This window comes from Corvus moneduloides, chromosome Z (genome assembly GCF_009650955.1).
Source record: "Corvus moneduloides isolate bCorMon1 chromosome Z, bCorMon1.pri, whole genome shotgun sequence".
Taxonomy (NCBI): Eukaryota; Metazoa; Chordata; class Aves; order Passeriformes; family Corvidae; genus Corvus; species Corvus moneduloides.
In genome coordinates this window covers 64,874,229-64,888,918 of record NC_045511.1, presented here as the reverse complement: position 1 = coordinate 64,888,918, position 14,690 = coordinate 64,874,229, and positions in this window count along the sequence as shown.

The following is a 14,690-nucleotide window of genomic DNA, read 5'->3' as shown; positions in this document are numbered from 1 at the left end:
TCAGAGATCTTTCTCTGTCTGCTCTCTGGCAGTAGCCATCTGTGGGTGCCTAGGGAGAATTTAAGGACATCATACAGTGATGCTTTGACAGAACACTTTGACAGAATATTTTATCACTTAAGTGCAGTTGTCTTCCTTCACAACTGTCTTTCATATTTGATTCTAAGAATTCACCGAGTCTCATTTGTGAGCCATGAAAGCTTTAGCATACACAGTGTCTTTGTGTGAGGGGCTTCACAGATGATCTGGTTTTGGCTGGAGTAGAGTTGCTTTTCTTAACAGCAGCTAGCATGGGCCTGTGACTTGGATTTTTGCTAAAAACTGTGTTGATAAAATGGAGATATTTTCATTATTGCTGAGCAGCGTTTACACAGCATCAAGGCCTTTTCTGCTCTTCACCCCATGCCATCAGAGAGCAGGCTGGGCATGCAGAAGGACAGCTGACCCCAACTGACCACAGGCACACACCACACCATATGGTGTCATGCTCAGCATACAAAGCTGGGGGAAGGTTAACCAGGGAAGGCCACAGCTTCAGGCTGTGCATTTCTCCACAGAAGCCGACAGGAGGGGATTAGGAACACAGCAATTTGGATTTCTGAGCTCAGTGTGCTTGCACTCAGTGACCTGGCTCAGCCTTTGCTCAGCCGCACCGCCAACACACAGACCTGTCCCACAACTGAACCATGCCAAGTCATGTCCAAAGCTGTCTGTTTCCTACCTATCCACACCTACAGATGTGCTTTCACATACTGGCTGGGGACACTGGAAGCTCTTTCATTTTAATCGCCTTGCTGAATTCACTAAGGCAGGGAGCAAGGCTCTGTCTGGTCTCATCACATACCGAGTATTATACTTAGCACACAGAGAGCAGCAATAACACCAGGGTAATTAATTACCTAAGGTATTCCAGCTCCCAGAAAAACAGTAAAAAATTAATACAATTTAACTTTACAACTAACACAACAAATTAAAATAGAGAAATAAACCCTTTTTTTTTTCGGTTCATTAGACAGGACATAAACTCTCCTGTGAACAGGCCTGATAAGTGGAATTTCCCTTTAGGGCATTACTGATGAAAAATGACAAGTGTAATATTTCTATCTAGCACTTTGCTGAGATTCTGTCAGCAAATTCCAAAACCTTGCAGTTCCAAACTACTCTAAAGAAAATTTCATCCTTAAAGTCTCTTAGGAGATCCTTCCTTTCCAAAGTATGTTGGGGTTCTGACATTATGGTGTCATCCCTGGAAATGCTTTAAAACCTCCAAGGTATTGCTCCTCCCCAGGAGACCAAGTCTGGTTCATAAAAAATAAGATTTTGATCTCATAGGTACATAAATATGCTGTGCAAGCATTATGCTGAAATGCAGAGAATTTTTCAGCTGAACTGAGATTTTGTGCCATAAAGAACCAATGTTTCTATCCATCTAAACCCTCTGCCTATTTATAGTTCCAATCACCATGGCATCCAGTCACAACAAATGGAAAAAACCCCACAAAACTCCTCTTCATTTGCTAGTCGTCATTATCAGCACGTACGAGCCATCAGATCCTGCTTGCACTGCTCATGCAGTACCCTCTACAGCTCCCAGGGTGCTGTATCTGCAGTCTCAACGTGTAGTACTCACTTCAAACTAGAGACAACATGCAATGCTGAATGCTTAAATGCTTTCTCCACTGGAAGTTTTTTTCAATAATTATCTTTTGAGGTGGAACTCCACTGGAAGCTTGCATAGACAAAAGGCTAAAAAGGGACTTCTTTGTCAGTGACCTATTAACATCTATTAATATATGTCTTAGTATGCATTTCTTAAGTCTTACACTGTCTGGGTATGAAGGCATCAGTTCATCTCAAATGGACTAAAAATCCATCACCCTGGATTCTGCATCACTATAACTTGTTAGAACTGCAGCTGAGGCAGCATTCCCTTCTGGTATGCACAATATCATAATGATTTACATTGATTTCTTCAGACAGAGGATCAAGCTTGCAGAAGACTTGCTTCTTCTACCACAGCTGAGTATGTGGGGGTGCAGATTTAGTTTGCCTAAATCAAATCAAGGATGGATTCTATGTGTTTGAAGTTCAGCTCAGGCTCAAGAGCCAGTTTAAGTCACTTACTTTCCATTGCAACCTAACAGAGTACCTAAATTAGTTAGCTCATTCCACCATTCTAACCCGGCTTATGGTTCTATGGTCCTCCCCTGGCACCAAGTTGGGGATCAAGATATCCCTGGCCATCCCGAGGGATACGTGGGGATACAGGCACCCAGGCTAGGCCCCCCCAGAGAAACCTGAGAGCAGCGTTCCAGCAGGTGTGGGTTGGTGATCCCATGGTGCTGCTCCCTGGGAAGCAGAAGGTTGCAGTCCCATGTTGCTGGGGGCAGATAATGGTGACAGTGTGAGGCAGGTTCTCCTCTGTTCATGCCACAGTCCCTAGTGCCCCAAACTCCCCCTTTAGTGCCTTGTAACTTGGACACTTAAATCAAGCACACTGATTTATGCTATCTGTGGTTAAATCTATTATGTGTGTAGGTTTCTTTAATTTATAAATAAGGCTGCAGTCAAGTAAATGGTATTCCTTGTGTGCTGCTTCACTTATCAAATCTGCTATAATGTCTTTTCTGTGCTCATTACAGTTTAGTCCCTTCAGACTTATGCCAGCCTAGGATGGGTATGCAATTGCTCACATTTGAGAAGAAAAAGAAAGCCAGAAAAAAAAAGAGTAAAAAGAGAAAGTGCAAGGAATCAATGAGCCAAAGATATATCGCTGGGTTAATTTAAGATCAAGATTTAGCTTAAAGCATAGTTCATGGCAAAACAAAACTAACTGCAGTTCATTATTCTGAGCACAAGGAAAACAGCAACCTAGGACATTGTAATGTATGCCAGGTTCCCTCCTATTTTCAGAGTAGCCATGGGGTAACATACATTCCCCCAAAATATAGGCAAGGCACTGTTTGCAATGGAGCATCACAGGCTTCAGGACAGGCTGCAGCCACCAGCAGCAGACAGGAGCAAGAGGTTGGAGAGAGGCAAAGTAGTGGGAACATCTGAACTGCCAGCACCTCAAACAACAGTGCTGAATGGTGATCTAAGAAAAAAACTTTACATGAAGTCCCATGCATATGTGGCAAGTTCAGAGCTGCCCTGTGATAATTCATGACTACCATGCACTGTCTTTCCTCCAGCAGACTCTGTGTGAACATGTTGGTTCATGTCAATGGGGAGACATGGAGAAAGAGCCAGAACAATAAAAATAGCTCTGGCAGCCACCTCTGTGAAGGTTCAGAAAAGCAAATACTAGGAAAAAAGTTCAGAGAGCAACTTTCTCTTTAAACATCTCTCATCTTTTAAAAACAAGGCTTTCTCCTCAAGGTCTACAAAACCTACCACGGTCCTAGAAAAGGTGAGGTAACTGATGAGCTGTGACTACTACTGGTTATCAAAGGATCACAACCATTTCACTCCCACTGTAAGCTTTCTCCCACATGTGCATTAGTTACTTCACCTCTTGCTGTAAACTCCAGTCTTAATTAATTTTGGGTGAACCACATTGCTTTTTGTATTTCCTGGGGTTCTTCAGTGAGGATGGGTTTTGGTGCTTCTTCATCATCTTCCTTGTTCTTCAGTGTTCAGTACCTCAGTATCGTTTGGCCATAAACTATCATTCCTGTGCTGATGCCCTCCACTACTGTGCCTCTGGTGTACAGAGCTGATGCAGCTTCTTGGGCTTACACCAGGTATAGGCTTTCTTACTCTTTCCAGCCAGGAAAGACAGCAATCCAATGTTTCTTCCTAGTCTTGTTCTCTACTTCCAAGTAGAGAACTGGGGGTGATGCATTTGTGTTAGTGGTGGTATGCTTGCTTACACTGTCCCCAGCAGTAACTAAAATCCTGAGTGCAACTTTAAGTTGCCTTTACACTGTAGAGTAGTAAACTATCACTAAATGGATCATTTCTTTTTTCATTGAAAAATGGAAAGTGCAAGATAAAGAATGCTGTGCTTAAACACCCTCTTCATCTCTGGAGTCTTGGAGAAATTTGGTATGATCTTTCCGTGTTGTCTTCCCTGCCTGACTTCCTATTAAATGTTTAAAGACTAATACACCTGCATGTGTTGTTTTACATCAAGTCTCTTTCTTTTCTTTTCTTTTCTTCCTCTGGTCCTTCTGATCTGCCAGTGCACCGTACCATTTCTCACTTATCTCCTTCTACAATGGCATCCCACACTTTTTGTAGCTAAATTATGTCTGGCAGATTATTGAACCCCTTGACCCCACGGAGCCAAGATTTGCTGTGAAGATACATGTAAAAACTGCAGCGATGAGCCAGTGGAGAATTAAGCTGGTAACAAAGTAAAACACTGGATGGAAGACACTTAATGAAGTAAGACATAACCTAATACAGTTAGTGAAGCAGAATGGTGACAAAGAATTGTCCTTCAGGATCCAATTGTCCTAGTGGAGGATTTTAGCAAGTTACTGAGAAAGAAATCTGGTTTGAACATATTAAGGATATCACTGAGTGACAAGACAGGAAAATGACAATTAGACCATATGGTCTCTGAGCCAGGAAAATATCACAGAAGCATGTGTGCCTGACCCGTCACAAATGACTGACTAATCATAAGCCAAGGATCATGCTGGAAGGAACCTCTTGGCCGTTAACTCCCTCCCCGTGGTCCCCTAAGAGGCACCAAACCCATACAAAAAAATTAAACATGCAGCATAATTACACTTTTACTGTGCTTTCCAGCTCCTCAAATGGATTTCAAACAGGGGTGCTGACAATTTAGGCAAATCACTGTTTGCTACACTGTCAAGAACCTACATTAGCCATTATCAGTTAGTTATGTATGGATTGTTTCTCCCAAAATGTTTTCTTTCCTTCCTTCCTTCCTTCCTTCCTTCCTTCCTTCCTTCCTTCCTTCCTTCCGAATTCCTTCCTTCCGAATTCCTTCCTTCCGAATTCCTTCCTTCCGAATTCCTTCCTTCCTTCCTTCCGAATTCCTTCCGAATTCCTTCCTTCCTTCCTTCCGAATTCCTTCCGAATTCCTTCCGAATTCCTTCCGAATTCCTTCCTTCCTTCCGAATTCCTTCCTTCCTTCCTTCCTTCCTTCCTTCCTTCCTTCCTTCCTTCCTTCCTTCCAAATTCCTTCCTTCCAAATTCCTTCCTTCCTTCCTTCTGAATTCCGAATTCTGAATTCCTCCCTTCCTCCCTCCCTCCCTCCCTCCCTCTCTCTCTCCCTCCTTCCTCTCTCTCTCTCTCTCATTCCCTCTCTTCCTCCCTTCTCTCTCTCCTTTCCTACTTCCCTCCCTTCTTTCCTCATGATACCTTAGTGCTAAGCCATCCTCACACCAGGATGATCTTATATTTTGAATATTAGCTTCAGGAAGCCCAGTTTGAACTGCAGTGAAGTCTGTATAATTCGGGCAACCATGTCTCATCACTTAAGCCACTCACTTGCAGTTGCATCAGGGAAAAGCTCACCTATGCCTGACTTTTTCTTCTGATTCCTAGAAGTCACTCATTGTTGCAGTGGGATCTCCTGCAACATGCATTAGACAGCAAGGCCCATGGAAAGAAATAGGGACCGATTCTTGATAGATGTTTCAGAGATCTTTATTCTCCAGCCACACGGCCAGGGGGACTGCTGAAGAACTCAGCAATCACAGGACAACCAGGGTCCTCCCTGGGCAGGAGAACACAAAATAACCAATGGGGAACAAGACTGACCAGGGAGTAGGAAAACCCCATAGGCCGTGCCTCTACTCCAGGGTCCCCTCCCACCGGACCCCACGGCAGGGGGGAGGAACCCCAACACTTCACCCTTTTGTTTTAACTAAAAGAGATTTAAAACTTAACATTGGAAACACCTGGATAAACATAAGATAACAAGAACAGTTTCAAAAGAAAACAAGCCACCCTCTTGAGTCTCTCAACGTCTTAGGACTGGCAGAAGAGAGACAGGACTCTCTGAGCATGCTTTGTGGGGAAACTGAGACAGGAGAGGGTTTCTTCCATTTGTACCTGTTGGAAATCTAAACAACAACAGTTAATTCTTTCCCCACCCTTGTCATCCCCCACTCAGTATTGGAAAGGGATTTTTGGGAAGACAATTGGTAAAGGCATGGTTTTGTGAGGAAAACCATGGGTGGAAAAACGAATTAGGAATACACTGGGGATAACAGGATATAGGATAAAAGGGAAAGGTAGGATTAGGAAAGGGAGACTGTATGGGTTGCTTATAATGGGGATATTGTATGAGATGACTACGATTTGCAGCATGTATACTGCCTTTCACAGAAACACCACCAGCCCCAGTAACATTTGCTTCTTGCAGGCCTTTACTTCCTTGAATAATCTTAAACCCTACCATTTCTCCATCTCCTAAGCTTGGGATATATTTTTGGGGGTTATTCTTCATAATGGCGGTATGATGAACAAGTATGTCTTCCTGGTTGTCACATCTCAGTATAAAACCCTAATTTTGTTTGACATTATATCATTTTACTATTCCTAAAACCTTAGCTACGATAATATTTTCTTTTTTCCGTGTTGGTGCTGGTTTTTGTCTTGCTGTGTTCTTGATTTCACTTTTGCTTTTGCTCGCTCCCGCGTTGGGGCTGCTGGAGGTGCCAGGGCTGCCAGAGCTGCCCGTGTCTGTGTGCTCTCACCACAGACTCTCAACTTCTAGGGGTTGCATTCGGAGCCATGCAGGCCGGGCCGGGCCGCGCCACTCAGCTCCTTGCGCACCGCTGCTGCCACCGCCTCTGATCACAGCTGAGCTGCTGCTGCCTGGCGTCGCACTCACATCTCAGCCAGGCCCCAGCATGGCAGCCCCACCGTGCCCTGCAAATAACTCCATTCTGGCGCGCATTTCAGCTGGACACGGCTCCGCTCCACCACCATTGCCGCCGGCCGTCACCCACGCGCCGCCCCTCTCGGTCAGGTGTTCATAGGGCTCGCTCCACCACACACTGCACGGGGCCAGGCAGGCACCGCCGAGTCGCGCTGCTCCCGCTGCGCCTCGCTCTGCTGCCGACACCACAGCTCGCGCTGGCCTGCCTGCATGCAGGAACAGCCTCACCGCCACCCACAGTGCACTCGACGCATGTGGCCGAGGTCGCATGGTCCCTGAGGCACGTTTCCCTTCACAAGGACACAGCTGATACTGTTCAACAGTCTCAATAATTAAATAATATTCATGGAAATATTCTTCCATCGGCATATATTTTGACTCAGAAATTAACTATGTCCAAACATTCTTCCAAAAGTCTCTGGTAAGAATCAAGTCCCAAGAAACGTAGAAAAAGTTTTTAAACAACCATGCCAGGAAGCGCTTCAGTTCTTTTTGAGCCTGAATTAAGCTAAAATTTACATGTCGCTGTTAAATAATCTTTTCAAGTTCAAGATAAATGTCCCTTTGTGGCTCGGACAGCCAGGAGTCTTTCCACAGCTCCTCCATAGTTCATGGAACAGCAAAACAAAAGCAAGAAGAGAGATCCAGAAAGTTTCTTTACTCACAGATTTTTGGGGATCTTCAAAATCCTGATTGTCTCATAGTCGCTGTCTCCAGTTATGTTGCCCACATTCTCTACCATCTGTTGCAGTGGGGTCTCCTGCAACATCCGCAGACAGCGAAGCCCATGGAAAGAAATAGGGACCGATTCTTGATAGATGTTTCAGAGATCTTTATTCTCCAGCCACGTGGCCAGGGGACTGCCAAAGAACTCAGCAATCACGGGACAACCAGGGTCCTTCCTGGGCAGGAGAACACAAAATAACCAATGGGGAACAAGATTGACCAGGGAGTAGGAAAACCCTGTAGGCCGTGCCTCTACTCCAGGGTCCCCTCCCACCGGACCCCACAGCAGGGGGGAGGAACCCCAACAACTCATGATCAAATTAATGTTACTCTGAATCACCTTTCATTAATATTGTTTACTCTTCTAAGGCTACTTAGAGATAAACTGCAAATCTGCTGATACTGGTTTTTAAGCTATCTAGATCCTTTATTTCTGCAATGGTTATTCACATAGCAATGACATCATGTTTCTGCAGAATATTTTCTAAATCCTGTCTTCCAAACAAATCTCAAGAAACCATCTTGTGTACAGAGGTCTTAGATGACACTGCAACTCCAGTTTGACATAAAGCATCTCACAACTAACCTGTCATAAAGCATCTCACAACTAACCTGTCATTATAGCAAAATTAACATTCATAATTACGAAATATGGATTTATGACCATTTTTTAGAACAGGAGAGCACAGTGTATTTTCTAAAAGAACCAATTTTCAGGATCATTTTTTAAGTAGTATTTGACAAAGGTAGTGATTAGCTTAAACAGGCACTTGTTACTCCATCACATATAAAAATCTTCACCAGTTTTGCAGCTGTACATATTTCCTTCTCTTGCCAGCCTTTGAGGGTAGAGTAAGGAATGAATTTGGTTTTTACCAGAAGTCCAAATCAAAGGAATATTTTCAAAGGTATATTCATTATTTCTTCAGGGGCAATATCAGCAAAAGATCTTTTCTCTGTCTTGTTCACTGTTCAAAAAATGACAATTTCTGAGAACAACAAAGAAAGAAAGTTTTGGGTATTGCATTGCATTTAACAGAGAAGTACAGAGTTGAGAATTGAATTCTTCTTCTTCTCTAGTAAAGTTTAGCCTATAAATCAAGCCAGTACAGTGCAGTGTATGGCCAGAACAGGAAAATTTTTAAAAGACAACCTGTCCAAATCACTAAGATATATATCCATGATATGCCCAAAATGCTCACTGCATTAAAGTGGTTTGCAAATGGCACACGGTTAGGATAAGGATAGCAATCTTGCTGACAGATTTTCACACATATGTGTAAAATATGTGTGTATGCAAACATCCATACACAAAAACTGGCTAAAATCCAGGCTTGCAAAAGCTTTTTTTGCCCCTGAACTGATTTGTTCTTTGGTATGCAGCTTTATAGATAGAGAGCTTTATTATAAATCTGTGTTAGTGTTTGGAAAATATCCCCCAGAATTTAAAATCACAATTAGCTCTGAATTAAGCATCTCAGTAATGACTAAAATCTTTTCTTCCACTTCACAAAGTTATCTAAATTCCTCTGAAAATTCAAGGAGCAGCTTGTTTATTTTTAGCCAACCTTTCTTGTGTATAACGAAACGCTAATAATTTTGCAGCATTTCAATTGGTGTGCTAAATTGGTATGGTAATACACTTTGTATTCTTTGAACTTCATCATGATAGAGCATATTAAGCTCTCATAAGGAAGCTGAGAGATGAGCCCTCAAGCATGCTGTGGATAGAGAAGTCTTCATGAGGAACATAAACATCTGACTCAGAGGAATGCTTGTGTCACTGATTTTATAGGAAGAGATGCTGCTGTAGAGAAGGCAGACATATGGGACCAAGGCAATACAGCACAGATACAACAGGGGCAGAGAAGGAAGCAAGAAATAAATGTCAGAAAAGCAGAGGCCATTCAGCTGCAGTCCCAAACTGACAGGGAGAGAGAGAGGGAGAGGTGTGACGTGCATATGCATGAAGCAAACAAAATTTCACAACAGCACAGCCTTAAAAAACCCACTACGAATTATGGACTTAAAATTATGGGGTCAGAAAATTCATTTCAGGAAGTGTGGCACCCCTTTTCCCCTTTTCAAAGGCAATGCTGGTGTGAAGCTGGGTATGGCTCTGAGTATACTGAGATGGAGAATCTAGCAGATGCCATGCTGTTTGTTCAGATTTGGGATGTAGCATAGACCTGCACACAAGGGTAATTCAGCTGCAAAGCAGCAGCTAAACGTTCAGGAGAAAAGTAAGCTGTGCTAATCTACTATCACCAGTAGTGCTGGTATAAGAAAGACTCAGGAGGGGCAGTTACATCCAAGGAAACAATAAGGAACTATGGAAAAATTATTACAATGGATACGTTTGTTAAGGGACAGAACTTGGAAAAGACTGTTCCTGCATATATGCCTTGCATTGAGTCCTTTCTAAGTCTGTGTGATCCTGTCGCAAGCAAAGGGCATGAATAAATTGGTTTTTTTCCCTGTTGCTAGCTGGTTTCAGTAAAGTCAAACTAAAGAACCAGCAGTTTTCAGCACAGTGTGTGACAGAATGCATAAATCAAAACAAAATTCTATCCAGAGGCCATGACGCATGTATCTATCATATTGCTCTGTAACTGAGTCCAACCCAACTCACCATTATGCCACCAAAAGGAATCCAAGGTTAAATGTACCTCTTTATTTTGCATCTCTTTTTTTCTTTTCTTTTTTTTTTTCCAGGCAAGGTGGGGTGGGGCAGAGGGGAGTTGGTTGGTTTGTGGGTTGGTTGGTTGGAGTTTTTTGTTTGTTTGTTGTTTTTCAAGATCCTGATTTTTGGATCACCATAAACTACGTTGCATTGAGATTTACATTCCTGGTGACTGGTTTCTGCTAGGAGTGGGACGTAAACAGGGTAAAAAGGAGGAAGTGGTGACTGGAACAGTGTCAGAATGATACCGTTTACAAACTCAGTAGGCTCTTTGCAATTCGTGGGACAGATTGATGTCCACCCCACTAGTGATCCTGAAATCTGAAAAGGGAATGCATGCCATGCTGCTTAGCGTGCCAGGAAGGGCTGTGTGGGTTAGAGGGACTGCTGTTCCTCAGGTCACACCTTCATCTGTGGCTTCTATTCTGTGACTTTATTGCTGTTGATTTTTAGATTTTTTTATAGGTATAGTGGCACTATTGTTTTGCAAGGTCCTCTCATATTGAAAATAAAGCACTGTATTACTACATGCTGCCAGGAAAAAGTGCCTCTCTCATACACAAAGGAACAGCAAAACAAAAAAAACCACCCCAGAAATGTAAATTCCTGGGAGAGAGAGGAAGTGGAAACACTGCATAAATGTATCAATACTTCCTCTCTTTCAGTGGTATGAAAAAGATTCTCAAAGCAAAACTGGCAACTCTGCCAGCAAGAGAAGTGTTTATTCCAATAAATCTGACATGCTCAGAAAACATAAAGCCTGTTGATTGCACAAGTCACTCCTCCCATACCTGTAGCAATGTGTTGCTGTCATGACTTGGTCTCTGCTTCTAGCCTATTTCCCATTTCTCTACATATAGTTGATATTCATTCCCACTCATTCAGTAAAATTACTCTTGCTGCTGCTGTTGTGTGCTTTGTCTGTTTGCTTGTGTTCACTGTACGGCTGGCACCTGTTGCCTCCGTCTGAAGAGCTGCTGATGTTTATGAATGAGCCAACACATACAGTAAGCAAGGCCCAGTGGAAAGCCCAGCAATATAAAATACAGAAAATACTGGTTTATTCTTCTCCTGCTTGTTTCGAGGTTAAATCACTTTGTTCTTCAACATCCCATCTGTAAAAAAAGGCTTATGAACTCACTAAGCTAGAAGAATATGGTACTGTTGTTTTTGTGTGTACCACATTTTCATGTGTGTTCGCTGCTGTAACACATTGACTTGCTGAAGCACCTAAGCACTGTGGGTTTATCTGTTTAACAAAATTGTAATTTACAACAGTAAGCAGAAGTTCACTGGGAGAGGAAAGTTGTAGCATAGAGCGGCAGAGGTGGAAATAGATACCGACAAGGGCACACTGATACATGACAGCAGTGGGAGTGCATGTCATCCATCCTGGGTCTCTGGGCTCTGGGTCTCTGGTACGCTGCTGCAGTCAGCTGGTACAGCCCTTGGACATACATCAGTGCTGCTGCCCTAGAAGACACAGCCTAAATACTCAGGTGGCAAGACAATGACCTCAGTCTGTCCCTCTGCCTCATGTCTGTGTCTGTAGCTGGCACTCTATGGTCTTTTGCCTTCCAGATGAAGGCAACATTGATGCGTGAAGAAAGGGGATTGCACAGGCACATGAGCTCTTCCCTGGAAGCAGGTAAACTAGGTGATGCTGATTATCTCACCCCTCAATTACCCTCTCTTCCCCCTTAATCACCTTTTCTAAGCATTGTCTCTGTGACTGTGGCAGCAGGGTTGGCAAGTGAGGGAAAAAGAAAACCAAACAAGCAGAAATAGAGTAAGCAATGAGCAGGCAAGCATTTGTTTAGCAACAACATGGCATTCTGATTGCTGAGAAATTCTGCCAGGGTGGTAGGGTGCAAAGACACTTGAAGTGACAGAGCAGAAAGGATCCTCTTACTCACCTGCTTGCATTTGAATCTAACTAATTGAACTGAGTGGAGAGTGAATGTTGCTTCAGCTCTGCGCAGATCTGCTATTTTGGAAAAGCTCTAGCTCAAGATTTAAAAAAATTTTATTCAATTTTCTTTTTTTTTGATAATCACTCTTTACAAAATATGGGTATGTGGAGAGGCAGACAGAACAGAATCTTAATTCTCTTACTTGCTGAGTCACTCCTTACAGTTTTAGCAGACGCTGCAATCAGTCTGTCTACTTTCAGCCCTATTATGTTTCTTGAGTGCTCTAAAATGATAAACAGGACATAATTAATTATTACATTCTTAATAATCACCATTAGCAGTATTTTCCACATGGTCAACTGTTGGGGTTTTAGTTTAGTCCTAGTTTTTTTCTGTTAAAGGAATTTTTCCTCCCCTATACATGTTGCTAAGGGAACAAATCGCTGATCATTGGATACTTAAGAAAACAAAGAGCTACCCACTGCGGGTGGGGTGTGCTTGGCTACTCCTTTGTTTCACCTGGGTGTGGGGTCAGTTCGCTCTCGGCGTTCTAGGAGGGAGAAGCTGCTGGTGCTTTTCGGCCGTTTTTCTTTCTGCGGAGAAAGATCCCAGGATCCATGGCCCGCCTTCCCTGCCCCGCTGGAGGCCGGGCTGTGGCCGCCCTGCCCCGCCGCTGCTTCCAGCCTTCGCTGCGTTGTGGCTGTGCCCACCCTGCCTGCCCGACCTCCGGGGGGGTTCCCTGTTTGGATTCATCTCATCTGTCCTCCGGGATTTGTGTTCAGCCTGCTGCTCCAGCCTGCCGTTCCAGTCTGCTGTTCCTGAGGGTCTGGCCGGACACCGGGATCGGCTGCCCAGGGGTTTGTGAAGCCATCTGCCACTTCAAGGGAGGCTTCTGCCTTCCTTAGCAGACACCTGTCTTTCAAAACCAAGACATTAACTTAGCTTCAGAAGTCACTGGATGTTAAGGAAAGAGCCTGGCTGGACCCTTTGAAACATGCAGAAGGGCAAAATTACTGAGTGAAGTTCTGAGGCTATTGTTCAAGTAAGTCAGAAAAAATGATCTTACAGGCCTTTCCTGACCTTAAAAAACTACTAATCTATTAAATGTTCCTTATGAGGTAGGAACTAATCCACTGAGGCCCTACAGGATCATATAAATTCTTTAAAGTAATTTTAATTTTAAAACTGTCTTATCTTTAAACCAAGACAAAGCACATATGCTCAATTTTGAAGCTGATTTGCTCAGTGAAAGAGCATTACAACTATGCAGTCCCCTATCCTGGAAAAGTCAGCACTCCTAGAAATGAAGGCTTAGAAAGACTCATCTGCTCGTGACTGTCTTCCATTTTAATTATTGTTTTCTCTTGTGAAAATCCTGTTCTCAGGAAGCTGGTACCCAGAGCATTGTCTGGTTGATTGGACAGCATTCTCCAATGTTACTGACTGCTAAGTTTTCACATTTCTTCTTCTATCTGTAGAATCCTAGAATCATACAATATCTCAAGTTGGAAGGGATTCGTGAGAATCACTAAATCCAAATCCCTGCTCCTCACAGGACTACCTGAAACTGAACCATATGACTAAGAATGTTGTCCAGACAGTCCTTGAATTCTGGCAGTCTTGATGCTGTGACCTCTTCCCTGGGGAGCATGATTCAATCACTGACCACTATCTCCATGAAGAACCTTTTCCTGTTGTCCAGTCCAGTCTGAACTTTCCCTGATGCAGCTTTATTCCATTTCCCCATGTCCTATCACTGGCCACCAGAGAGAGGAGATCAGCACCTCTCACTCCACTGCCCACCTTGAGGAAGCTGTAGGTTGCCCTGAGGTCACCTCAGCCTTCTCTTCCCCAAGCTGAGGAGACCAAGTGGCCTCAGTCTTGCTATTGAGGATTTTCACCATCTTGTTCACACTCCTCTGGACACTCTAACAGTTCAATGTCCTTATACTGTGCCACCCAAAACTGCCCCAGCACTGGAGGTGAGGCCACCCCAGAGCAGAGCAGAGCGGGACAATCCCCTCCCTTGCCTGGCTGGCGATGCTGTGCCTGATGCCCCCAAGGACAGGGTTGGCCCTCCTGGCTGCCAGGGCACTGCTGACTCATGTTCAGCTTGCCACCAACCCAAACCCCCAGATCTCTTCCCCCAAGCCTGCTGTCCTCCAGTCTGCATGTACCTCCAGGATCCCCCCATCCCAGGTGGAGAATCCTGCAACTGAATTTGTTTAATTTCTAGTGGTTGGTAGTTGCCCAATCTCTAATCTACTCACATTTCTCTACAGGGCCTCTCTACCCTCAAGGGAGTCCACAACTTTTCCTAGTGTAGTATCATTACCACACTTCATGTGCATTTAATCCCTGCATCCAGATCATTTATAAAAACATTATAGAGCACTGGCCCTAAAATGGAGCCCTGGGGAACCTCTGGTCCCTGGATACCAGCCTGATATAACACCATTTACCAAAACCCTTTGAGCCCGACTCATTGGCCAGTTGCTCA